The sequence below is a fragment of the Vigna unguiculata genome, unplaced genomic scaffold (assembly GCF_037176805.1).
Source record: "Vigna unguiculata cultivar grain cowpea cultivar isolate G323 ecotype 2 unplaced genomic scaffold, ASM3717680v1 ptg000325l, whole genome shotgun sequence".
Lineage (NCBI taxonomy): Eukaryota > Viridiplantae > Streptophyta > Magnoliopsida > Fabales > Fabaceae > Vigna > Vigna unguiculata.
The window spans coordinates 7,501-33,935 of NW_028196960.1; the positions used below are offsets into that span (position 1 = coordinate 7,501).

At 31.0% G+C, this 26,435-nt stretch overlaps 2 non-coding genes across 2 annotated transcripts; both read left to right on the forward strand.

Annotated features, from left to right (window-relative positions):
* The first annotated feature begins 13,315 nt into the window (after positions 1-13,315).
* On the forward strand, positions 13,316-13,389 carry TRNAP-UGG (transfer RNA proline (anticodon UGG)). Its single transcript has one exon. It is a non-coding gene; the product is annotated as a tRNA-Pro (tRNA).
* A 165-nt stretch (positions 13,390-13,554) lies between these two features.
* Positions 13,555-13,628, forward strand: TRNAW-CCA (transfer RNA tryptophan (anticodon CCA)). The gene has a single exon. It is a non-coding gene; the product is annotated as a tRNA-Trp (tRNA).
* The last annotated feature ends 12,807 nt before the right edge of the window (positions 13,629-26,435 follow it).

Genomic DNA, 26,435 nt, shown 5'->3' on the forward strand with positions numbered 1-26,435 from the left:
AATTCACGAAGATTTAATTACTAAATGAATAACTTATCCATAAATTATTTGCCCGGGGTTTAAGGTTTATATACAATTAATGCAAATTGGATTTTTATTTCTATTCTAGAATATGTTTCCAATACTTTTTCTGGACATACGATAAGAAAATAAAAAAGAGAAGTCACTCAATTGAATTAGGATGTTTTTTAATCTCAACTTTATTTTCTATTTTATTGAGAAAGCCACTAATAGACGTTCAAATAGACGTTCAAAATGTAAGGAACCTTTATTTTCTTCCACAATTTTGGATTAACTAATTAAGGAATGTAAAATATGAAAATAAACGCCTCGGTTCGTAAAATTTGTGAAAAATGTCGATTGATTCGAAGACGAGGACGAATTATAGTAATTTGTTTCAATCCAAAACATAAACAAAGACAAGGATAATATTTGAACAAACAGAAGCTTTCTAAAAAAATAGACTAGATAAAAAAAGAGAGAAAATTATAAAATTATCTAGAATATATATTATTCTATGAAAATGAAAAATCCATTTTTTAAATATTATTGATATTTCAACTTTTAACTTTGATTTCAAAAATTGTATTTGATATTAATCAAAAGCAAATAAAAAGAATATAGAAAAAATCGAATATCAAATTCGAAAAGAATTGGAAAAGGATCCGTTTTTGACATGAAATGGATATCTCCATACCCTAGATCTATCTTATTTTTTTTTTTTTAATGAAATATTGTATTGAAATAATCGAATATGGCAAAATCTATACCTAAAAAAGGTTCACGTAAAAATGTACGTATTGGTTCGCGTAATTATACTCGTAAAATACCAAAGGGAATTATTCATGTTCAAGCTAGTTTCAACAATACTATTGTGACTATTACAGATGTACGAGGTCGGGTGATTTCTTGGTCCTCCGCGGGTACTTGTGGATTCAAGGGTACACGAAGGGGAACACCTTTTGCCGCTCAAACTGCAGCAGGAAATGCTATTCGAACAGTATCGGATCAAGGCATGCAACGAGCAGAAATCATGATAAAAGGGCCTGGCCTCGGAAGAGATGCAGCATTAAGAGCTATTCGTAGAAGTGGTATACTATTAAATTTTATACGAGATGTAACTCCTATGCCACATAATGGATGTAGGTCTCCTAAAAAAAGACGTGTATAAAACTAAAAATAAACATTAAAAATAGTTCAAGAGAAAAAAACAAGTCAAGAGTTTTATCAAAATAATTACTATGGTTCAAGAGAAATTAAGAGTCTCTACTCGGACACTACAATGGAAATGTGTTGAATCACGAATAGACAGTAAGCGTCTTTATTATGGACGCTTTATTCTGTCCCCACTTATGAAAGGTCAAGCCGATACAATAGGCATTGCAATCCGAAGAATTTTACTCGGAGAAATAGAGGGAACATGTATCACACGTGTAAAATCAGAGAAAATACCACATGAATATTCTACCATAATAGGTATTGAAGAATCAGTACATGAAATTTTCATGAATTTGAAAAAAATTGTATTGAAAAGTAATATGTATGGAACACAGGACGCATGGATTTCTTTCAAAGGTCCTGGATATATAACCGCTCAAGACATCATTTTACCACCCTCGGTGGAAATCGTTGATAATAGACAACATATAGCCAACGTAACAGAACCTGTTAATTTGTGTATTGAATTAAAAATTGAGAGAAATCGTGGGTATCGTATAAAAACATTAAAAAACTTTCAAGACGGAAGTTATGATATAGATGCTAGATTCATGCCTGTTCGAAATGTAAATTATAGTATTCATTCTTATGTCAATGGGAATGAAAAACAAGAAATACTTTTTCTGGAGATATGGACAAACGGAAGTTTAACTCCTAAGGAAGCCCTTTATGAAGCCTCCCAAAATTTGATTGATTTATTTCTTCCCTTTTTACACGCAGAAGAAGATAACTTTCATTTAGAAAAAAATCAAGACAAAGTGACTTTGCCCCTTTTTACTTTTCATGATATATTGGTTAAAGATAAACTAAGGAAAAATAAAAAAGAAATAGCATTGAAATCTATTTTTATTGACCAATTAGAATTACCTCCCAGGATCTATAATTGTCTCAAAAGATCCAATATTCATACATTATTAGAACTTTTGAATAACAGTCAAGAAGACCTTCTGAAATTTGAACATTTTCGCGTAGAAGATGGAAAATCTATATTGGACATTTTAAAAATACAAAAGTATTTTGCATAAAATTGAAATCTATTGACATAGGATTTTTTCAAATTGATTTTTTTTCTAAACTCAAAATGAAAGGTCAAAATATGTAATTTAAATATTTAGAACAAATCCTAATGGTCAGAATATATCTAAAAAGGAATAGATGTATCTAGGGATTAGTAGGTTCAGAAAGAATTCTCCCTAGATATACAATACAGATGTCATGATATTTTATTTCAAAATGAATTCAAAATGAAACCAATCTTATAATTTTAAAAAAGACCTAACGTTAGGGATTTCTCAATAGGTAATGTTGCTCCAATACCTAACCAAAGGGCAACTACAGTACCAATCAAAAAGATGGTAGTTGCTACTGGGCGGCGAAATGGATTTTGGAATTTATTAACATTCTCCAAAAAGGGTACTGTTAATAATCCCGTAGGTACCGAAACCATTAAAAGAACGCCCAATAACTTATTGGGCACTGTACGAAGTATTTGAAATACGGGAAAAAAATACCATTCAGGTAGTATTTCCAAAGGAGTTGCAAAAGGATCCGCAGGTTCCCCAATCATGGATGGTTCTAGAACCGCTAAGCCTACGTTACAGGCAATAGTACCTAGAATTACTACTGGAAAAATATATAAAAGATCGTTAGGCCATGCGGGTTCTCCATAATAATTATGACCCATTCCCTTAGCCAATTTAGCTCTTAATACAGGATCATTCAAGTCAGGTTTTTTTGTTATTGGGATAGGTGAATTCTTATAGATCCATCCTCCAAAAGAACCGGATATGATAATTTTTCATCATCCGGCTCGAGCACTAATCAAATTTTTCTTCAACTGTATCTATAGAATAAACTAGAAAAAAATGTATGTGTTATCCACACATATATGAAGATTCTAAATAATAAAAGAAACTTGATTCTATTCTCTTTTTCCAAAGTTACCATTTTTTATTGAAAAAAAAATTAAGTTCTTTTTAAGTAAATTTTAGTAAACGCTCAATACCCGAGTAGACTTTTCAAGTTGATAATGCTTTCTGGGTGATCTCAAACTTTGCAATTGTTATCCTATCAAAAAAAAATCTTGATACTTTTTATGTACAAAGAATTTACTTGTTACTAATATAACCTAACTTGCGTTGTTCTTTAGATCTACTTTGTTCACTCCAATAGTATCAGAAATCAAATCAATGCATAGGAAATGAATGCGTTGTCATACTATATAGAATTCAGACTATATCACATCACTTCTTTTACTGGATCTTATGGAGCCTGTTGATGCAGAATAAAATCGAGTCTGATCATAGAAAAGATTCTCTTCAAGTAAAACCAGCCTACCCTCTCTGTAAGAGCCTTGCTTGGTGGTTGGAAAAAAGACACATTTAATTGTAAATTATAATGTGGCAGATAAGATAAAGTCATATATCTGCGCGGCCAAATAAATAGTTCAAGTCACACACTCCCATAATCCATTTTTTTTGGAGAATTCCCTTCAACTATTTTTGTATGTAAAAAAAATTCAATTTTTGTTAAGTTGAAGAAAAATATCTAAATACATGTTTTATTTTGTTTTATAATCCATAATTGTAGCAATGAAAAAAAATCCTCCCCAAAATACAAAATGATAATGAAGTGATTACAAATATCTATGACCCATATTCACTATAAAGGACCAGAAATGCCTTGCTTACGTATCATTGAAAAGTGCATTAACATAAATACAGCAGTAAGAAGAGGTAATACAAAAGTATGCAAACTATAAAAACGAGTTAAGGTAGATTGGCCCACACTGGAACTTCCGCGTAATAATTCTACCAAAGACGATCCTATTACAGGAATAGCTTCGGGTACGCCTGTTACTATTTTTACTGCCCAATAACCAATTTGATCCCAAGGTAAGGAATAACCAGTTACACCAAAAGATGCAGTTAATACAGCCAAAACTACACCCGTAACCCAAGTTAATTCGCGAGGTTTTTTAAAACCACCTGTAAGATACACACGAAATACGTGTAGAATCATCATTAAGACCATCATACTTGCCGACCATCGATGAACTGATCGGATTAACCAACCAAAATTAGCTTCAGTCATTATATATTGAACAGAAGCAAAAGCTTCAGTAACGGTTGGGCGATAATAAAAAGTCATAGCAAATCCTGTTGCTACTTGGACTAAAAAACAAGTAAGTGTAATTCCCCCTAAACAATAAAATATGTTCACATGAGGCGGAACATATTTACTGGTTATATCATCGGCAATCGCCTGAATTTCAAGACGTTCTTCGAACCAATCATAAACTTTATTGAGATAGGTAACCCAAAGGAACCCCCCCAGAGAACCGTATATGCGAATTTCATCTCGTACGGCTCAAACAAAAATACCCAAATATTGATTGTAACAAAAACAGATATCCGTAATAGAAAGTTTGAAACTGCTTTATTTAATCCTATGATTCTAATTTTCTCTTACGATAAAAAAGAAATAAAAATCCGAAAGCTATTCTTTTTTGTTATAATGCCAAAATATCAAGTCGGCGCACCCGTCTTTATCGTGATCTTTTAAGGCCTCTTGAATATTCTTTACTTCTTTTTATTTGTATAATGTGAATTTACTGCTGTCTTCTTTATTCTTGAATTTTTATTATTGATAAGGATTCTCTTGTTAGGACCATATGAATGAATAAAAAAAACCTCAGATTCATACTAGAACCACGATGATTCAAAACAATTTTTAATCGAAGTCCAAAAATTCCCTGAGTAAGAATTGCTGGATCATCACTTCTTCAATGAATAGATAAAATATAATGAAAAAATTCAAGGAAAGGTTTGTCCTTTGCTCAAAATAAAGACAAACTGGAGAAGCTTGAAAGAATCAAAATTTTTCAATATATTTTTAGAACTCTTTGAAAAGGTTTTTAAATCCAGTTGCGAGGTCTAAATATTTAGTATGAATCATAGTATTAAGATTTTTAGAATCTATTTTCTATATTCCGTGCTCCAGATACTAGATTAAATATCTGACGGAATAAAACCATCTATATCAAGATGACAGACCCATTTTATGTTCTGTACTTTCAATAGGACCAATTAAAACAAGTCACACACTCATATTCCGGAAATACAGAAACAAAGAAATTCTACGATCAAACTACCACATCAACATGGAATAGACTAAGAAACAATAAGAAACCTAAAGGCTTCACTTTCTATAAACTAATTACTCGATTCTTGTGAATCTAATTGATAGAAATTCCGTCCAATAAAATGGACGAATTATAAATCTCCAAAATAATAGATAGAAATATCGCAAATAGAGCCATTGCAACACCCATCAAAGGAGTAGTTCCCCACCCCGGGGCTACTTTACCATATTCTGAATTTAAAGGTTTCAATAAATTCCCTACAACAGTTCGTCTTGGACCAGATCTAGAATTATCCTCAACGGTTTGCGTAGCCATAAATACTCTTTTTTATTCATTTAGATCTGTTGACTTTGTATACCATTCCGCTGTAAATATAAGGATCTTATCCTATAGATCTATTGTGATCTGGAAACTTTAGAATTAAAATAATGGAAACAGCAACTCTAATTGCCATCTCTATATCTGGTTTACTTGTAAGTTTTACTGGGTATGCCTTATATACTGCCTTTGGGCAACCCTCCCAACAACTAAGAGATCCATTTGAAGAACATGGGGACTAGTTGAAGTAATGCGCCCTCCCTATTGGGGGCTCATTACTTCAATTAAGATAATAAAAAATTATTTGACCTTTTTCGTCGGAACTTTAGGAGGTTCTCTAAAAAAAATCGCGAAAAAAATAATTCCTAAAGTTGAGACTAAGAGGAATGTATAAACCAAAGCTTCCATAAATTTAATCGTGGTTTACAATTATAGCTTTCATACCTGTTTCTTGGGGTGGGGCTCTTTTCGAAAAGAAAAAAAAGAATAAATGCAATGATTCCAATCAAGATTTATCTAGTTCTTTATATGAAATTCAAAATTATAAAAAAGTAGAAAAGAACAAAAGAATGTTATACTACCTGTCTTCTTGTAGTTGGATCTCCAAGTTTTTGGAATGCTCCAAATTCTACTTGAGCATCTAAATCTGGGTCGATACCAGCAAAAACATCTCTGAACAAAGTTCTAGAACCATGCCAAATGTGCCCGAAAAAGAATAGCAGAGCAAATGAAGCATGCCCAAAAGTAAACCAACCCCTTGGACTGCTACGAAAAACACCATCTGATTTCAAAGTAGCACGATCTAATTCAAAAATTTCCCCCAATTGAGCACGTCTAGCATATTTTTTCACAGTAGCGGGATCACTATAACTTACTCCATTAAGCTCACCACCATAGAACTCAACAGTTACACCTACTTGTTCGACACTATATTTCGATTCTGCTCTTCGAAAAGGAACATCGGCTCTAACAATTCCGTCCCCATCTACTAAAACAACTGGAAATGTTTCAAAAAAAGTAGGCATACGACGTACAAAAAGCTCATGTCCTTCTTTATCTCGAAAAATGGGATGTCCTAACCAACCGACGGCTATTCCATCTCCATTGTCCATTGAACCAGCTCTAAATAACCCCCCTTTTGCTGGATTATTTCCGATGTAATCATAAAAAGCTAATTTTTCAGGAATTTTAGACCAAGCTTCTGATAAATTTTGATTTTCGGCTAGCCCAGCACCAACTCTTCGATATATTTCTTGCTGGAAGTATCCCTGATCCCATTGATACCGAGTAGGACCAAATAATTCAATGGGGGTTGTTGCTGAACCATACCACATAGTTCCAGCAACGACAAAAGCTGCAAAAAAGACAGCAGCAATACTGCTAGAAAGGACAGTTTCAATATTTCCCATACGTAATCCTTTATACAGACGTTGGGGTGGACGCACACTAAGATGGAAAAGACCCGCTAATATGCCCAACGTTCCTGCCGCAATATGATGAGAAGCTATCCCCCCCGGAACAAAAGGATCAAAACCTTCCACACCCCACGCGGGATTTACGGATTGTATCCTTCCAGTTAGTCCATAAGGATCAGACACCCATATTCCGGGACCATACAATCCTGTTACATGAAATGCGCCAAAACCAAAACAAGCCACCCCTGCAAGAAATAAATGAATTCCAAAAATTTTTGGCAAATCCAAAGAAGGTTTTCCAGTACGTTCATCACAAAAGATTTCTAGATCCCAATAAACCCAATGCCAAATAGCCGCTAAAAAGCACAAGCCTGAAAACACTATATGTGCTCCGGCCACACCTTCGTAACTCCAAATACCCGGATTCGTTATAGCCCCTCCTGTGATATTCCAACCGCCCCACGAATTAGTTATTCCTAAACGAGTCATGAAAGGTATAACGAACATACCCTGTCTCCACATTGGATCAAGAACAGGATCAGAGGGATCAAAAACTGCTAATTCATATAGAGCCATCGAACCGGCCCAACCAGCAACTAGAGCTGTGTGCATTATATGAACAGAAAGCAAACGGCCCGGATCATTTAAAACAACAGTATGAACACGATACCAAGGTAAACCCATGAAAAAATACCCCTTCAACAAAAAATAGACACTATGTAACTTTATTGCACTGGAAAAAAATGAATATAGCCTTTCAGTAGATTCTCTTGGAAAATGGAACAATCATATTTGTCGAAATCAAAGAAACAGATTTATTCTATACCGGATAAGTAACAATACGCAATGGTGGGGAGACGAAAGGGGTTGACAACTTTCTCTATGACTATTTAAATAAGTAAATGCAGACATATTCGCTTATCACCCCAATGACCCATTTATAACAACTCGACTTTATTTAGTCTTCTTTTTTATAAAAAAAAGCAATATTAATATAAAATCAAGTAAATCTTTTTTAACACGATAAGCTAATTCTTACGTTTCCACACTAAAGTGAGATATATGACTTTATTATTTGTCCATTTTATGCCCATTGGTGTTCCAAGAGTACCCTTTCGAACCCCCGGGGATAAAGATGCATCTTGGGTTGATATATAGTGCGACTTGTCAGATATAGTAGGTTATATGGGATTTACCCGTTTTCTCCCCCGATCGAGATATCCCCGCTTTCACCCCCAAAAGAGAATGATGAAATCATAAAGATAAAAAAATGGGGAGCGTGAAGTGTAATGAAGTACTATTCTATCGATTTTTTCATTTTTAGATAAAATTTCCAGATTATTACTCGAAATTATGAATAATTTATGGTTGGCTTAATTGGACCAATAAAATCAAGTACCCAGGCTCTGTGTAGAAAAAACCAATTGGTAATATTTCTACGATCACTACTTCTATCATATCTATATATTGTATTTTACAAAAAACATTAATAAATTCAGAAAAGGAAGAAGTTCTAACAAAAATACATAGTTTTGGACTATTTGTTCTATATGTGCAAATCCAAATCGGGCAGATCTTTACTCAGAGTAGAAAAGAAACCTAAAAGAATTGAAAAAGTCCATTCAGAAACAAGAAAATTACATTGTGATTCGGCTTCGATCTCGATGAAAGCAATACATCAATGAGAAGATAGTTCACTAAATTAAGTATATTCTTCTTTTTTTTTAGTTCGAAGAAATCCATTAGAAAAAGAGAAAGATTAAAATCGACACATTGATTCCTTTTTTGCTTATATAATTTTTGATGAACTGTATGCATCAAAAGGTGCATGTACGGCTTTTAAGGAAAAAATGGAATCCTAATCAATCGACTTTATCGAGAAAGATTACTTTTTTTAGGTCAAGATGTTGATAGTGAAATATCGAATCAACTTATTAGTATTATGATATATCTGAGCATAGAGAAAGAGAATAAAGAATTGTCTCTGTTTATAAACTCTCCGGGGGGGTGGGTAATACCTGGAATAGCTATTTATGATACTATGCAATTTGTACAACCAGATGTACAGACAGTATGTCTGGGATTAGCTGCTTCAATGGGATCCTTTCTTTTGGCAGGAGGCACAATTACCAAACGTCTTGCATTTCCTCACGCTTGGCGCCAATGATTCTTTTCTTTGAGAATATATAGAATAGATATCTATCTATATATACTATACCTTCGCCATAAAAACCAAAGTAATAATAGCATGGTATTTTGAATTCCATATGCAATTTTTTTGAATCATTTAATTATATATAGAAAGAGTAGTATGAAAAAGAGGGTATTTTCCATTTTATCTGATCTATAAGAAACCTAGTTTCATTTTAGTAGTGTCGCATACTTTTTTGTTTTTTTTCATACCAGAAAGCTTGTAACAATTTTTATTTGAATCAGAAGAAAACTTAATATATGAAAAAAAAAAGAAACTTTTGGATTGTTGAATACCAAAATGATATAAAAAACAACGGAACCATCGTAGTATTTAAAAATAGATTCAAAAAGAAAGTTGGTTATTCTATTGTTTATTATTTAAGGATCCGGATCCAAAAGACCTAGTAGATTTTGTACTTCTTTTTTCTTTGATAGAAAAAAAGAAATTTGTAAATGTAGAAACAAAATTCATCGAAGAAAATACTCTACTCTATCCATAGAGGAAAAAATGAATTGCATAAGTACAAAAGCCGTATGCATCAATACGCAGAAAATGCTTGTACGGTTATTGAATATACTTTTTGCCCTTTATCTTATTTGTCTTTGTCCCTTTTCTGTTACCTTTATTTTGGGAATAAAGACAATCTTTAGCAATCTACCAATATAGTAAAAAGAATTCTAAAAAGATTTATCAAGATAAGGGAAATACTACTTAAGTGATATAATCAGGGTAATGATCCACCAACCTGCTAGTTCTTTTTATGAGGCACAAGCGGGAGAATTTGTCCTGGAAGCGGAAGAGCTACTGAAAATGCGTGAAACTATCACAAGGGTTTATGTACAAAGAACGGGCAAACCTTTATGGGTTATATCGGAAGACATGGAAAGGGATGTTTTTATGTCAGCAGCAGAAGCCCAAGCTCATGGAATTGTAGATCTTGTAGCAGTTGAATAAAAAATTGGTGGCAAAGGTTATTCTAATTAAATACAAGATTGGAAATTTAATTTTTTACTCTATCTTACTTTACATTTTAAAATAAAATCTCTAAGAGTTAATCTATTAATATAGTATATATAATTAATATAGGCTATAAATAAGGAATATAGAATATAAGTAATTCACGGTTAGGATAGATCTAAACCTGCTCATTATACAAAAATATAGATATATATAGTACGACTTACCATGCCAACTATGAAACAACTTATTAGAAACACAAGACAGCCAATCCGAAACGTCACAAAATCCCCAGCTCTTCGGGGATGCCCTCAACGTCGAGGAACGTGTACCAGGGTGTATGTGCGACTCGTTCAGCTTAAATACTAAGAAAAAACAAATTAAAATTTTTCAGTATTGGTAATCAGTTAAGATAGTGTGAATGCAAAAACTACATTCACACTATCTTAACTTAATATATAATTCTTTTCTATATAATTATATAATTCTTTACATTCTTCTATCTTGTATAAAATTTATGGTTTCGATTGGTGCAAAACCAATAATACACATTTGCAATTTCATATGAGAAGGACTTTCCCATCGGTAACAAAAAAAAGTTACCCGTTAAGCGGAGAAAATACTATTTCAATTAAAAATAAAGTATGTCCTTAATGAATGTATTTTGATGGATTTTGTAAGAATGGAATAAGAGGGTCAGCTACCCAGCAAATTTTCATAATTAAATACCGTTACTATAGAATTAGATTTGGTTGTGAAAAAACCTACTTACTCAATATTGCATGGGTAGAGCCACAGAGTGTGAACTGTACAAGTTAACAATAACATTCATTAAATGAATCAAAAATGAAAATAAAAAGGCTCCGGTGTATAGAGAGGACCTGGTCATTTCTAAAAAAAATCATAGAAACGAAGGAACCCACCAATTCATTATAAAAATATGTGTCCTATTTCATTTACTATTTTTATTTTATTTGATATCTAGTATCTATACAATTTCTGATTTTGAGGTTAAATGTTTAATATAAAAAATCGTGGTTGGGGCGGTTATAGTAGCAAGAGCCGTTGGAATTTTTTTTTATACATCGGAAGAATCCATTTTTGTTATTAATAGACTAGGAAGAAAAAAAGAATAACTGAAAAATGAAAAAGTTATTCCTGAAAATATCATTTATTAAATGACCAGAATTAAACGAGGATATATAGCTCACAAACGGAGGACAAAAATTCGTTTATTCGTATCAAGTTTTCGCGGAGCTCATTCAAGACTTACCCGAACTATTACTCAACAGAAATTGAAAGCTTTAGTTTCGGCTCATCGGGATAGAGATAGGAAAAAAAGAGATTTTCGTGGTTTATGGATTAGTCGAATAAATGCAGTAATTCGCGAGAATCAAAAAGTATCTTATATTTATAATAATTTAATGAATAGTCTATACACCAAGCAATTGCTTCTTAATCGTAAAATAGTTGCACAAATTGCTATATTAAAAGAGAATTGTCTTTTTATGATTGCCGATAATATCATAAAAACTTAAAACCCCTTATTTACTGCAGGAAGGTATAGACTAGAAATTTGTTTATTTTGATAGCTTTATCATACGATAAAGCTATCAAAATAAACAACCATGCTTAAAAAATTATTCTTCGTTACCTATTATCTTTTTTATTCCAACAAAAAAATCAAATGGAATTATCCTAATTTTGAACAAAACATCAATCCATGTTTAATTCGAATCTAAATTCAAATTGGATTTCGAATTTTTAATTTCTATTTTTTTTTCTTAAAGGAGTAATTTTAGCAGTCGACTCGCTTTTTTCAAATTGTTTTTCGTTATTAAGAAAAGGTAACGAAGATAAAATACGAGCTTGTTTTATAGCAACAGTAATTAATCGTTGTTGTTTTAAGGTCAATCTATTTACACGTCTAGATAATATTTTTCCTTGTTCACTAATAAATCGACAAATTAAACCCATGTTTTTATAATCAATTCGGTCCCCCGATTGAATCGGGGGCAAACGTCTACGAAAAGATCGCTTGGATTTAATAAAGAGTCGCTTAGGTTTTTCCATAGTTTATTTATTCCTATTCCAAAAATAACATTGATTTAAATAAATATAATTATAATAAAGGATTTGTATTTTTTTTCTTCTTTAGCATATGTTGTTATATAACGACGGGGACATCATTTTCTCAATTCCAATCGACTAGGCGTATTGTGTCGATTCTTGTTAGTAATCTATCTAGAAATACCGCTTTATTCCTTATTTAGACTCTTTTTATCACAACCAGTACCTTCCAAAAGAACACTTACTCGGATATCTTTACCCTTGGACATGACCCTCCTTTGGGTTTTTAATTCACTTATAACTCTTTTCGGATTCGAATCTAAGAATCTAAGAAAAAGATGAAAACAACTAAGATAAGATAAAAAAGAAGAATTCGAAAAATTATGAAAGATTTCGTTCCAATTTAATTGAATCTAGTACAAAAAGAATACAAGGATCTGTAACTATATTTCGTTTCAAATTGCCAGTATTTTCGTTTTTTTAAAGTATTTTTTATGATATTGTTGCCCCAACCTATGGATTTCTGCTTTCACTTTCTTTTTCATAGGAATTGAATTAATAATTCAATTCCATTGAAGCCTGGACCAGATCCCGATCCCGAGTGTCACTCCGAATTTCAATGAGGCCAATTTAATCTTTCGTCTTTATCTTTCCTAAAAAAAAAAAAAAGAAGAGTAGGTTAATTACACATATTTAATATATAATTGGACCTTTCATCTTCTTCACCCCTTCCCGTGTCAATAACTAAAATTAAAAAAAGGGGAATATCAATGCATCTGGAAAAAAACGATTGATCTCTATCAATAGACCCGCCAAAGCCCCGAACCATAAAGTACTTACTACTGGTGCCACGGAAAGATATGTTTTTAGATCTCGCATTTCAAATCCTCCTTTCTTTTTATTATTTAAGTATTTTTTCTCTGTTGATATATATCAACAGAGAAAAATGTGGAAAACAAGACAAAGATTCTTTACAATAACACTATAAACAAATGGAAAAGGGATGTAGCGCAGCTTGGTAGCGCGTTTGTTTTGGGTACAAAATGTCACGGGTTCAAATCCTGTCATCCCTATCCCTAACAATTACTTATTCTATGATATTCCGTATTCTATAATATTCCATATTCTATGAGATGAGCAATAAACCGGGAACCTGTGAAGACGAATTCCAATTGAACATACATACTGAATATCTATATGCAAAATGGATTTGGATCATATAATTTTATGAAAACAAAACGCTCTTAGTTCAGTTCGGCAGAACGCGGGTCTCCAAAACCCGATGTCGTAGGTTCAAATCCTACAGAGCGTGATTCTAGTATTATTCGCCTGATAATTACACTGAAATAATTGAACATTCAAAAGAAAGTCTGAATTTTATCCTTGTCGATTAGGATTAAACTAAATAAATAGGGAATCACAAAAAAAGAGACATTAATGAATCAAAGATCCAACTGATCACCTCGTCGGTATTGTAAATATGCAGTTACAAATAATCCAGCCAAAGTAATAGGAATTAAACCTAACACGATTCCAAATAGAAAAACTTCAATCATTTTTATTTGTTCGAAAAGTAAAAAGAAAGGTAATATAATATCTAGCCTTAAACATAAATCTGTATTGATCATAAATCTCAACGATCGAGAATTGTAAATTGACATAGTAAGGAATTCTAGAATGTCTTATACCAAAATTTACTATTCCTCTCAAAATTACAAATCAAATAAGTCGTATTTTACTAAGACCAATAAATAGAGACGAGGTTATAATTAAAACCGATAGTAAAAAACCGAAATAACTAGTGATAGTGGGCATATAGAAACTAAATGAAATATGTTCGTTCTTTTTATACATATGTTTATAAAGCACTTCCCTAAATTTCCATTTTTGAGAGAAAAAAGAAGATAAAAAATCCTACTTGAAAGATACAATTCAAAATTGGCAATTCCTCAATAAATTCAATTATTAGAGACGAAAAAAAAAAAAAGAAATAGAGTAACATAATTTAGAAATAAATTCCTCATCTGTTACATCTACCCATCCTGTGATTTCAAATCAACATACTTCTTAATCAACTCAGGAATTAAGTAAACTGATCTAATGAAAATATTTAGTATTATTCTATAGATATCCAATAGAATTCTGTTTATATTGGAAAAAGAAAAGAAAAATTATGAATATTCAAACAAAGAATAATAACTCTGTTATTTCATTTTATTTCACTTTGAATTAATGTAGAAGAAAATAGAAAAAAAGATCTTCAACAACCACAAAAAATATATTTATTGATTTGGCAATAATTGAATTATTAAAATAGAAAATCTACTTTATGAATTATCTACTTTATTAATTATTAGAAACCCTTTTCTCATATTCCGATTTTAATGGATCTTTAGTTTCTAATCCAAAACTAATAATTTGAAATGTTAAGAACCTTCCTTTTATACTATTACTCTAAAAATTTAATATAAAAAAAATTTTTATATACCCAAACTTTGCAAAATTTTCTATCGGATTTTTGACTACATAGAGACAATCAATGAAAAAAGAAGAAAAAAATCTAGTACTAAAATTTTACACTGATTGTGAAATTTCATTGCTCTGTTAGAAGAAGGATAGCTATACTGATTCGGTATACTCAAAAGACACCGTTGGTACAAAATGGACGATCTAACAAGGATTCTATTTCAGTAAATTTCGCCTTACTGATCTCGTCTTTTATGGACTCGATCCCCCCCTTTTGACTGTACAAGAATATGTGGAGTTCAAGATGTCTGGAAGCACAGGAGAACGTTCTTTTGCTGATATTATTACCAGTATCCGATACTGGATTATTCATAGCATTACTATACCCTCCCTATTCATTGCAGGTTGGTTATTTGTCAGTACAGGTCTAGCTTACGATGTATTTGGAAGTCCCCGCCCAAACGAGTATTTTACAGAGAACCGACAAGGAATTCCATTAATAACTGGCCGTTTTGATCCTTTGGAACAACTTGATGAATTTAGTAGATCTTTTTAGGAGGCTCCAATGACTATAGATAGGACCTATCCAATTTTTACAGTACGATGGCTAGCTGTTCACGGACTAGCGGTACCCACTGTTTCTTTTTTGGGATCAATATCAGCAATGCAATTCATCCAACGATAAACTTAATTTGAATTATAGAGCTATGACACAATCAAACCCAAATGAACAAAATGTTGAATTGAATCGTACCAGTCTCTACTGGGGGTTATTACTTATTTTTGTACTTGCTGTTTTATTTTCAAATTATTTCTTCAATTAATTAGAATTAATAGAAGAAATAGGAATAGTCAATAATATATATATTAAGAATTCTTTTATCCCATTCGGAAGGATATCATTTCATAATTATCTATGACTGTTTGTTAATGTCTTTAGCATGACTGACTACGTGATTAAATGTGGAGGAAAGTGGGATAAATGGCCGATACTACTGGAAGAATTCCTCTTTGGATAATAGGTACTGTAACTGGTATTACTGTGATCGGTTTAATTGGTATTTTCTTTTATGGTTCATATTCCGGATTGGGCTCATCTCTGTAGTAATCGTATTCTATTTGGGTTTTTGAAATGAAAGTGTAAGAACTGAACAGGGATCCACTCTTTCTTTGACGAATGCAAGTGGATCCCCCTTGAGTTCTTAAGAATTCTAATTTTTTTTCATATAAATGACTACTTCTTCCGATGTTTCAAAAAATTCCATTTCATTCTTTTTTTTTTATTTGTTCACTACATATTATTTTACATATTATTTATATACCATAAAAGATTATCTGGCAGAAAGATTCTAAGTTGGAAAAAAGAGAAACTAAGATATAGGATTTTTCAGGAAGGGATTCAAAAATAGTATTTTATTGATATTTTTAGAATATTTCTATTTCAACACAAACAAGAAGGAATAGGAATCGGACTCTAGGAAAGGACAAAGAAAAAAAAAAAAAAGAAAAAACAAAGAATCCCCCTTAGAGTAACTTTTCGATATTTGAATATATATATATATTTTCTATTATACAGATATTATACAGAATATAATTACAAAAATTATCAAAAAAATTGAGTTATTTTTACGAGTTTAATATGTTGATAAATACGCGGAACTAAAAATTCATTTCGAACAATTGAACCTTCTCAAATTGTTTCTTCTTAAGAACTAAAAAGATTTGTGCTAAAATAATAGATGCCAAGAAGAACAAGAGACCTTGAACACGTAATGGATCTTGAAGTACTATTTCCGCATCCCCCTGACCAAATCCACCGACATTAGGATTACTTGTTAATGGCTGATCAAGTTTGATAGATTCACCTTCTGAAACAAGAAGTTCTGGTCCTGGAGGTATAATATCAATCACTTCACGCTCATCTAATGCATCTACTATAGTGATTTCGTATCCCCCTTTTTCTTTTCGTATGATTTTTTTGACTATACCTGCTGCTGTAGCATTATAAACATTATTATTACTCTTGCTCCCGTCAAGATAAATCTGGCCCCTTCCCCTGTTCCCAGCCTACATATATAGGATATTTTAAGAAATGAATATCTCTTTTACTAGCGGGATCCGGGGAAAGAATAGGAAACGTGATTTCATTATATTTCTGACCAGGAACAGGGCCTACTACAAGAATATTTTTTTTTGTAGGGCGATAGTTTTGAAAAGACAGATTGCCTATCTTCTCTTTAATCTCAGGCGAAATACGATCGGGGGGTGCCAATTCAAAACCTTCCGGTAAAATAAGAACAGCCCCCACATTCAAAGTTCCCTTTTTACCATTAGCTAGAACTTGTTTCACTTGCATATCATAAGGAATTCGAACAACTGCTTCAAATACAGTATCAGGAAGTACCGCTTGTGGAACCTCAATATCCACGGGCTTATTAGCTAAATGGCAATTGGCACAGACAATACGACCGGTTGCTTCTCGGGGATTTTCATAACCCTGCTGTGCAAAAATTGGATATGCATTTGAAAAGGGTGCTCGAATTATTATATATATCATGACCGATATAGAAATGGATCGGGTAATCCCTTCCTTTATACAAGAAAAAGCATTTCTAGTTTGCATGGTCTAATCATTGATCCTGAAAATTTCTACAATAAGATTAGGTAGGTCACTCGCATAGTTCCCTATCCAAGGTGGGAACCCCTTTTTTATTTAACTTTTTTTTAAAGAGGGGAAAATGAAAAATTATCTTTTTTAGATAAAAACTTGAAATTCATTGAAGTAAATCGGTTTTTCTGTCAATCATTCATTGAATGATAAATCACTACAAGTGATGGAGATATGCGATTTAAATAACGGAAAATCCAATATTTTAAAATTGTATCTAAAATGACTGGAAAAGTGGACACAAGACCGGATATAATTTGATCATTTTGAGCAAATCCAAAATCTTTATAAACGAAGCCAAAAAGTAGTTCCCACCCATGGGTTGAATGGAATCCTATACATAAATCAGTTAATAAAAGAATAGAAAAAGCTTTTATTGTGTCACTTAAATTATATATAAATTCTCGAACCAAAGAGTTAATAAGAACAAGTTCTTGATTACCAAGAATAGAATAACCGCTTAGAATAAAGAAACAAATTATATTTGTGGAGAAGTGCAAAATCGTATTCATACGATCTTCATTGTGTGTTTTGATTAATTGGATTGTTTCTTTATAAATTCCAGTACGAAGGTTTTGTATATATGTTTTCGGACATTCCTTTAACATGTCATCTAAGAAAAACAGTTCCTCTAATTCTATGAATTTGTTTAGAATACTCTTTTCTTTAATATCATTCAAGAAAATTTCGGATTGACTAGTATTCCACCAATTAATAAACCAAGATTCCAGACTTTTCTTAAATGTGAAAGAGATACACCAGGGCAAAAAGACTATAGATGTAAGATATAGAAGGGGAATGCTTTTTTTTTTTTTCATTTTTCGTCTTTAATGAACTTAACTTCATCTCTTTCGTCAACTCTATATGATAATAACTTTTCTATCAAGTATAAGCTTCATTACAAGTTATAGAGCTTCTAGATAAATTTAGATTGTATTTTATCATTTTTTTTTACTTAAACTTCGGAAGTTAGCCTTTGCCTTCTTTAATTGAGAAAAAAGAATACATAAATCGAATAAGAAATCGAAAGAATTCACAGTCAATTCCAATCCAATGAAGAAAAAAATATTGTTTCGAAAGGATATTAATTGCTAAGATTCGAAGAAAAAAGGATTCTTTTTAGAAATACACCAAGGAGCACTTCGAGTTATGACTATAATATTCAAATTTCGAAATCAAAAAATGTCCCATCTATAAAAATAAAAATTGAAATATTTTGCAAAAAACAGTTTTTTTTCAAAATATTTCAATCGGTACACTAAATAAATAGGACAATTCTGAAACTTTTTGTGCAATTTTATTTCTAGTTAAGTCCAATTTTCATCAATAAAGAAGCGGTACACCTAAAAAAAAAGATAATTCGCCAGCTCTATTTGCAATTTCTAGTGGAGTCAAATTATCTTCAATACGAGTCAAGGGAATAAACCCCTGTTCTATTGTTTCCATATAAACGAGACTCTCATAAGTAAGAGTACGAGTCAAAATACTTCGTTCTTGAACTCCTGTTATTATTCTGATAGATTTAATCTCGTTCATAGGTATTTTGAGAATAATACGACGATTTTTTCCAGGAAATCCCCAACGAAGAAAACATACTTCTTCTTTATTTTTTTTATCGAAGATATCAAAACCACCGCCAATATCCCACAAAATAATCCACCACAAATAAAAACTAATAAAGAGACCCCCAATTCCATAAAAAGCCATCGCGGCCCCTTGTGGAATAAATGGAAAATTACTAATTTCCTGAGAAAAAAGGAAAAGACCCATACCGAGATAACTGGAAATTGCAACCAACAATAACCCCAATGAACCTAAAAAAATGATAAAGGCTGAAAAGATATTGCTTATTTTTCGAGACTCTGTTATAGAATAGATCAGTACTTCTTTTGATCTTTTTTTTAAAATATTCATTACCCCCTCTTTTTCTTTTTAAGAATAATAATTGTGGAATAAAAAACCCCAGAATTTTACTTGTTTCTAAAGTAATTTTCATCAACTGGCGCTACTGAAATGTAAACCTTTAGGGGGAATTCATCCAATTGCTTCCAGCTCTAAAAAAAAGATCTATAATATTTTTCCCTACTTACCGCCGTATCTAAAAAATCTTGTTTTTTTGAACATAAAGAAATAAAGAAGCCATTGCAATTGCCGGAAATACTAGACCCACTAAAGGAACAAAAATGGAAGGAAAGTTTATCATAAATAAGGGTACCTCGATTTACTATTTGTACTATATCTATTTTTATTTTTGTCGATTTTTATTCTTATTTTTATTAAAAAAGACAGTCTATAATCACTAGAATTCCTATATCTTTATACTTAGTATATAGGAATTCTAGTGATTATAGCTAAGCCGATATATATCAGAATATACCCTTTTATGATTCTTAGTATTTTTTTATTATTCTTTTATTTTATTACTTTGATCCTGTATGTTTTGATTTTGTATTTCAATTCCATAATTTCTTTCCTTTTTAGTCAAAGAAAAGAAATTATGGAATTGCAATAACTCAGTTACAACTCCCTTTAAAAGATTACGCGGTACGATTGAATCAATTAAACCCTTATTGAATAAAGATTCAGCTACTTGTGAATCTTCGGGCACTGTCTTATTCAATGTTTGTTCAATTACTCTTTTACCAGCAAATGCAATATAAGCGTTTGGTTCGCCAATAATGATATCCCCCAACATGCCAAAACTAGCTGTCACCCCACCCGTAGTAGGAGATGTAAGTATCGATACATAGAATAATTTTTGAATTGTTTGATAATAATATAAAGCAGAAGAAATTTTAGCCATTTGCATCAAGCTCAAACTTCCTTCTTGCATACGCGCTCCTCCGGACGAACATACGAGAATAAGAGGTAAAAGTTGATTAGTAGCATATTCTACCAAACGGGTGATTTTCTCACCTACTACGGATCCCATGCTACCTCCCATAAACTTAAAATCCATAATACCAATTGCTACAGGAATACCATTTACTTGACCTGTCCCTGTTTGAACAGCCTCAGTTAATCCTGTTTTTCTTTGATAAGAATCAATACGATCTTTATAAGGTTCTTCTTCTGAATGAAATTCAATGAGATCCAGAGAAACCATGTCTTCATCCATAGGATTCCAAGTACCCGAATCAATCGAAAATTCGATTCTATCTGAACTGTCCATTTTCAAATGATATCCACAGTATTCACAAATATTCCTTTTTGATTTCCAAAATTTTTTATAATTTAATTCATAACAATTTTCGCATTCAATCCACAAATGCGTCAATTGTTCACTTTCATGGAGATTCATATAATTTTCTACTAGAGTGGAATCACTATCATTTGTATCATTCGTACTAGTTATTAAACTAAAACTAGAATTCTCACTTTCACTACAATTTCTGACCTTACCTAAAAAGTAACTATAAAAATAACTGTCATTATATTCGACTATATTACCAAAAATGCAACTATCAACACAGATTTGAGAATGAAAATAACTATCAATGCAACTATTAATATAATTGTTCCAACTAAAAGGAGTATCATACATGGAATGATCGTAATCACTCTTAATAACAGTATTCAGATAGCTAGAAAAAACCCTTAGAAAAGAATGATTGTTGTTAATCTCCAAAGTTTTATTTTCAATATCTAAATATATGGAATAACTGTTCTTCTTATTATCCCTAACTAAAAAAGTTTTATCAGATAGGAAATCCTGTATGTTATCGACACCTACTAAATAATCAAAAGAATTATAACTAGAATTATCACGATCATCCCACCTCTGAATTTTTTTATCTATATCAGTTAAAATTTTGGGTTCTTCGCTTAGACTGGTATTCTCAATAGGACCAAGACTCTCCATTGATTTACTTAATTCACACCTGTATTCGAACTTCCTATTAAGTAACTTAGAATTGAACCACCATTTTTCCATAGAGTTTTTTCCTGTATTTCCATAAAAAAAAATGTATAGTCATTGGATGAAAAATCAAATAATAGAAATATTCCATTTTGAATATTCTATCTCATTTATTTACTATCAAAAAAAAGTATATAAATCAAATAACTAGAATTAATAACTGAAAAAAATAAAGAGCGAGTCAATATTAAAAAGAAATAACAATAAAATAAGAAGAAATATGAAATAAAAAAATCACCTCATAGGGGGGAATCTATTTAAAAGTCCAATTACTATATTTAGTTACTCTTTTTTTTCCTATATTCTCTCTTTTATCTCTATACAATTTTTCATTTTTTTTGAAGATTTATGAAAATTTCATGAATTGTCTGACTATATAAAATTGCATTCTATGATTCTATATAAACAACAAGAAATAAAAAAATGAAGTATGAATATAACAAGAGAGCGGGGAGTTTTGTAAATCTATATACAAATAATCTACACCCCCTTTTTGATTTCATTAATTGAATTTCGTTTGTTGATTCGAGCTAAGTTCTATAAAAACACCTGCCTTTTTTGAAATATGCTGAACAGTTCCTGTAGGTTAAGCGCCCCTTGTCAAGGAAATGAAAGAATAACAGGAATATTGAAATAGGTTTAATTCTTTATAGGATCCACTTTCTGAAGATATCTTCCCTCTCTTTGGGGTCGAACATCCCTTAGCAACAATTCGATAAACAGCTCTTTGGGATAGATATAGATACCCCCCCTCCAAACGTACAGGAAATTTTTATCCCCGTACGGCTCGAGAATATCAAAAATTCTATGTATTTCGAAAATTATGATGTAAAATAGAGCAATAAAATCATCAAATCAATTAAACAATGACTGAAGTATTTTTCTTTCGTATTTTCTTTCTGAAAAAAAAAAACTCTTCCTATTTGTACCTCCATAACACTCAATTTGAAAAATTCTCAAAAAACTAAAAAGAAAACCAAGCAGCAGCTATTTCATTTATTGAGTGGTCTCTACTCCTCTTTCTTGCCCGTATTTCGTTTCTTTATCATTCATTTCTTTTTTCTAAAATTTTTGATAATAGAATTGATGATACAATTTGAAAATGGTATTTCCTTAATTCCCTGATTTTTTAGCTTTTCTTTGAATCTTTGGGTTTAGACATTACTCCGGGAATCTTCAATTTTTTAAAAAAATGGGAGCAACATACCTGTTTTTCTCTGAAAGAATCATAAAAAAAGTTAATTCCTGCGGATAAACTTTTTGATAAAAAAGCAATTTTACAAATTTCAACCATTTTTTTTGAACCTGGCTGAAATAAGATCCTTTCTATTTTTATAAAATAAACAGACTTATTAACTTTTTAGAATTTATTAAATTTTAGATACTTGCTCCCGAGAAATGAATAAATTCGAGTTCCATCATGTACTATTTACATCATTAATCCCTTTCCTGTCCCAAAAACAAAAAAAGGGGTCTAGTGGAACAGAACAAATGATGTCAAGTCAAGATCATGTTCGTTTGTAAAATACTAGAAAAAATGGCGGATATCAAAATCCACCCCTAATTTAATCATGTCTTTCAAGCCGCACGTTGCTTTTTACCACATCGTTTCAAACGAAGTTTTACTCTAACATTCCCTTAGCTTAGATCCAGTATGTAATTATCGAATCGTGAATAGTGATTGATTCATTCGCTACATAAGAATCTATCCTTTTTTTTACGTTTCGGTTTTTCTTATATATAATGAAAACCTTTTTAAAAGTAAAGACATAAATGAAAATGAACTTGATATTCTAGCAATATATTTTCTACTCTATTCTATTTTTATAATTTGTAAAGTAGAAAAATGATAATTTTTTTTTTCAAAAAAAGGAGGGTCCCTTTTAATTATGCGATACAATCTGTATTCAAATATGATATACATCCTAAATAGATATGCTCTGGGACGGAAGGATTCGAACCTCCGAATAGCGGGACCAAAACCCGTTGCCTTACCGCTTGGCCACGCCCCATTTTCCATTTTACATTAATAAAGACTATTATTGATATTGGTTGTTCGTCAATTCCAGTTCAAAAATTTCTATAAAAAAAAAATTTTGCGACTAGTATTTTATATGCGTATCTACATATCTATCTATATCTATAAATGGATATAGATAGATAGGATAAAACTAAATTGATTGATCATTACATACAATTCAATTAAGATATTATATAGAAGGAAGTATGATTTCTTCAATTTTTTTGATTTCAGAATAAAAAATATTTTGAAACTGGAAAAGTTCAAATAAAAGAAGGATTCTCGAGATTCTTATCTTATTTGATTCATTTTTTTACTTTTATTCATAACTCTTTATTTTCCTTTTTATTGTATTATGTATATAATGCAATAAAATTGAAAATTAGAATGAAAAAAAAAAAACAAAAATAACTTTTATTTTTTTTAAAGAACAAAATGTTTGTTATGCTTAATATCTTTAGTTGGATCTGTATTTGTATTCACTCCGTCCTTTATTCCAGTAGTTTTTTTTTGGAGAAATTGCCCGAAGCCTACGCTTTCTTGAATCCAATTGTGGATATTATGCCAGTAATACCCGTACTATTTTTTCTTTTAGCTTTTGTTTGGCAAGCTGCTGTAAGTTTTCGATGATATTTTTAATTTGAATAATGTCGTAAAAAAATTCAGAATTTTTCAGAAAACTAAAACTCGAACATTTTAACAATTTATAAGATCAGATAAGTCTTACAGTGTGACTTCTGGATTCCAATATTGAAATTTTTCAATATATAGGAAAAAAAGGGACCTTCTCATCATTTACGTTTTTTGAATTGAAAAAACCTAATCCGATTATTCGATTGGAACCCCTCACCAATCGAATACCTAGATTACAGAAAAAAAGGATTTTTGGTCAAAAGAATTATTGATAATTTGTAATAAAATAATCTACTCTTACTATCAATTCATTTTCGAAACTCATATATATATATCTCCTCATATCCTAAAAAAACTTCATTTTTTAGAAACTTAGTATCTTAGTATTAAAAGAAACAAAATATGTTGTAATATAAGAGAATCTATTCTCTTTCTTTGTCGTTTTTTAATTATCTTGGAGATTTCATAATGCTTACTCTAAAACTTTTTGTTTATACGGTAGTGATCTTTTTCGTTTCTCTTTTCATCTTCGGATTCCTATCTAACGATCCAGGACGTAATCCAGGACGTGAAGAATAGAATAAGAAAAAAGTGGATTCTGTGTTTTCTTGCTTGTGCGGAATTTTGAAATATTTTTAGGATTTTCTCTATTTTAACATCTTTAACTAGTAAATAAAAAAAACAAGTTCAAAAAAAAATACCAAATTATCAACGGAAAGAGAGGGATTCGAACCCTCGGTACAAGAATTTGTACAACGGATTAGCAATCCGACGCTATAGTCCACTCAGCCATCTCTCCCCAATTGAAAAAAAAAAGAATTACTTTGTTTATGTTATATCACATAAACAAGAAGAACAAAAAGGGAGCTTAAAAAAAAAAGAGACTTGCTTTTTTTTTATTCTTTTTTATCTTATCTATCTTTTTTTTATTATTCTATATATTTTAGTTTTCTTTTTTTCTTTTTATACAGCCAATGAGCCCGGCCAGTACCTAGTCGGGCTCTTTTTCTTTTATTCCCATGAATATTGAAGAAAAATTCTTTATTTGAATATATTTTATTCGAAAAAAAAATATTTGTAAAAATATTTGTAATTAAAAAAAAAATAAGAGATACGGATAGATTCCTATGAGATAAAACCAAAATAAGATAATATAAAAATGTTCTCTTTTCTTACTCCCTCTCTTTTTTCTGGTAACGTAAATTGTATATATATATAACCTTCAGCAAAATAAAAAAATGAAAATTATCCCGTTTTTCAAATTTCATTAGAAGATTCTCTAATGAAACATGTCAATACTCGACTTATTAGAATATTATGCCTCCCATTTCTTTATTTTGTCTGATTGCTTTGTTCAACAAAAGATACAATAATGATATTGTAGCGGGTATAGTTTAGTGGTAAAAGTGCGATTCGTTTCAAGGACCCCCCAAAAGTTAAGGGATCCCCCATTTGATTCATATGCCGATCAAAAACTTTATTTTTTACTTAAAGGGACTCCTTTATACCCCTCGATGAATTATTTGCGGTATAATATACATTATTGTAATTTGTATACAAGAAGAATCAAATCGAATTTGACAAATTGAGTTTTAAAATTATGAAACATAAGTTTTTGGAATTGGATCTATAATCCGAATTTTTTGAGTATTACTAAAGGATCTATGGAGAGAAATATACAAAGTTTCTTTCTAATCGTAACTAAATCTTCCATTTTTTTGCATAGTAAAAATTGAAGCAAAATAGCTATTAAACGATTCTTTTAGTTTACTAGAGACATCGACATTTTTTTAGCTCGACGGAAATTTTCTTCTTTTCCTAAAGATTTTCTGAAATAGAAATAGAGAACGAAGTAACTAGAAAAAAAACATAGATTGTTAGAATATTGCTCTTCTAGAGGGATCATCTAAAAAGCAAGATATTTGAAACCTATTCATACAAAAAGGCTGACATAGATGTTATGGGTCAATTTTTTTTATTGTCCATCTCTTCATTCCGTAAAGGAGCCGAATGAAACAAAAGTTTCACGTTCAGTTTTGAATTAGAGACGTTAAATCAAAATGATGAATCAACGTCGACTATAACCCTTAGCCTTCCAAGCTAACGATGCGGGTTCGATTCCCGCTACCCGCTTCTATTTTATTCTATTTAAATCTATCTTTTTTCTTCGAGAATGAATCTAGAATTCTTAAAGAATTTGTCAATTCTTCATTTTCATTTCTTAATTTAGTTTTAGTTATATATATTCAATTATATTCAATTGATTTTTCTTTTTTATTTTTTTTTTCTTTTATTCTAAATATTTGATTTATTTTATTTTTATAATTTCTAGAATTCTTTATATTTGTTTGATTCTTTAATCTTTTTAATAAGGTTTAGTTAAAAAGGTTAAAGAATCAAATATAAAATAGAA